This window comes from Otolemur garnettii, unplaced genomic scaffold (assembly GCF_000181295.1).
Source record: "Otolemur garnettii isolate 467f Iridium unplaced genomic scaffold, OtoGar3 scaffold00111, whole genome shotgun sequence".
Taxonomy (NCBI): Eukaryota; Metazoa; Chordata; class Mammalia; order Primates; family Galagidae; genus Otolemur; species Otolemur garnettii.
The window spans coordinates 2,226,592-2,229,317 of record NW_003852506.1 but is presented as its reverse complement, the minus strand read 5'-3'; the positions used below and the strand labels follow the sequence as shown (position 1 = coordinate 2,229,317).

Below are 2,726 nucleotides of genomic sequence, written 5' to 3'. Positions count from 1 at the left end.
TTTTTTTTTTGGGAGACAGAGTCTCACTATGCTGCCCTCAGTAGAGTGCTGTAAAGTCATAGCTCACAGTAACCTCAAACTCTTAGGCTTAAGCAATTCTATGCCTCAGCCTCCAGTCCTCAGGACTACAGGCATCCACTACAACACCTAGCTATATTTTTTTGTTGCAGTTGTCATTGTTGTTGAGCAGGCCTGGGCTGGGTTCAAACCCGCCAGCCCTGGGTGTATGTGGTCAGTGCCCTAGGCGCTGAGCTACAGGCACCAAGCCCATTTTTAAAACTTTTTTTTTTTGGCCGGGGCTGGGTTTGAACCCACCACCTCAGGCATGTGGGGCTGGCACCCTACCCTTTTGAGCCACAGGCACTGCCCCATTTTTAAAACTTTTAATTGTAAAATAAAATACATGCAGAATAGTACATGAAACATAATGTACAGCAAATATACAAGTCATAACTATTCTGGTATACAGGAAGAACACAGCCATCAGCCCAGCAGCCTTTTCTCTCCCCACCAAAGTTTGATTTTTTTATCGACAGTCTCACTTTGTTGCTTTTGGTAGAGTGCCATGGTGTCACAGCTCATAGCAACCTCCAGTTCTTGGGCTTAGGTGATTCTCTTGCCTCAGCCTCTCGAGTAGCTGGGACTACAGGCACCTGCCACAACACCTGGCTATTTTTTTGTTGCAGTTTGGCCGGGGCCAGGTTTGAACCTGCCACCCTCAGTATATGGGGCTGAGGCCCTACTCACTGAGCCATAGGCTCCACCCACAATTTCTTTTTTTTTTTGAAACAGAGTCTCACGTTGTCACCCTGGGTAGAGTGCCATGCTTCATGGCTCATAGCCACATCAATCTCTTGGGCTTCATCAATCCTCTTTTTTTTTTCTCTTGAGACAGAGTCTCACTGTCACTCTCAGTAGAGTGCTGTAGCATCACAACTCATAGCAACCTCAAACACTTGGGCTTAAGTGATTCTCTCACCTCAGCCTCTCAAGTAACTGAGACTACAGGCACCTGCCACAACGTCCAGCTACTTTTTTGTTACAGTTGTCATTATTCTTTAGCAGGCCTGGGCTGGGCTTGAACCACCAGCTTTGGTGTATGTGGCTAGTGCCCTACTCACTGAGCTACAGGCACCGAGCTTTCAGCAATCCTTTTGCCTCAGCCTTTCAAGTAACTGGGACTGGAGGTGCTTGCCACAATGCCTGCTTAGTTTTATTCTATTTTTAGTAGAGACAGGATCTTGCTCTTGCTTAAGCTGGTCTTGAACTCCTGAGCTCAGGCAATCCACCCATCTTGGCATGCTAAAATTTAGCATCCACCCAACATGCTAAAATTACATGAGTCACTGTGCCTGGCCTCTAATGCAATTTCTTATTTGCCTTTATAGTTTATCACTGGAGTATGCATTTCTAAATGATAAAATTCAGTTCCACTTAGATTGGAAATTTATCTCAATGGAATTGTACTATATACTTTCTTCTCTATCCTGCTTTATATGCTCTACATTATGTTTTTAAGACATTGTTTTTGTGCACGAGGCTGCTGTATTGCTTTCACTTTTGTTGTTTTATGGTATTCTACTATACGGAAAGTACCTTCATTTGTTAACCCATTGTTCAGCTCAACACTTCTGTCATGTATAGTTTTTGGCAACGTTGCTAAGAACATTTTTGTATAAAAGATACTGTTACAGTGTGTATGGTCTTCCCTACGCTATTTAATCTGGGGTAAAAATCCCAGGTCCCATTGATTTAACTATATACTTCCAAAGCGGTTATATCAACTTACTCTCCCATGGCAATGTCCTGTTGCTGTGAACATCCTTATAAACCCTTGTATCATCAGATTTATACATTTTCACCAATCATGAAGGTGTATAATGGTTTCTCACTGTTATTTTAATTTGCTTTTCCTTGTCCACTAAAGAGGTTGAGCACCTTTCCAAGTTTACTTAGAATTTTTTCGTGAAGTGATTATTCAAGTCTGTAACAACTTTCCTGTTATCTTGTCTTTTACTTATTTATTGACTTATAGGAATTCTTTATATATTCTACATGAGTTAGTTGCCTGTTTATCTACTGTAAATATTTTCAACTTCATGTGTTCTTTTTTTAATCTAATGGTGTCTTTACTTTTTTATTTTTTATTTTAGAGACAGCGTCTTGCTCTGGTATCCAGACTGAAGTGCAGTGGCATGATCATAGCTCACTGAACCTCCAAGTCCTACGTTCATGTGATCCTCTTACCCCTTCCTTTGGGGGTAGCTGGGACTACAGGCACATGCAACCATGCCCAGGTAAATTTTTTATTTTTTTATTTTTTTTTGTAGAGATAAAGTCTCTGTATGTTGCCTATGGTAGTTTCAAACTCCTAGGCTGAAGAGGTCCTTCCAAAGTGCTAGGATTACAAGCGTGAGCCACTACACATGGCCTAAAAATGTCTCTGAAAAACAGAAGTGTCAGCCAGGCATGATGGCTCATGCCTGTAATCCTAATACTTTGGAAGGCTCAGGCAGGAGGATCCCTTGAGTCCAGGAGTTGGAGGTTACAGTGAGCTATGATTGTGTCACTGCACTTAGCCTGGGTGACAGAGCAAGACCCTGTCTCTAAAACAGAAAAAAAATCAGAATATTTAAAAAACATAAATACATAAATAATATCCAAACACGTCTCTGTTTAAAACTCATCAATTTTAAAGTTTTCATTCTTTTTTTTTTTTTTTTTTT

At 41.0% G+C, this 2,726-nt stretch overlaps 1 protein-coding gene across 1 annotated transcript in view; it reads right to left on the bottom strand.

The window, feature by feature from the left end:
* CRYZL1 (crystallin zeta like 1) overlaps positions 1–2,726 on the bottom strand; it is a 47,840-nt gene that overhangs the window by 15,299 nt on the left and 29,815 nt on the right. The gene's annotated exons all lie outside the window — the stretch shown is intronic.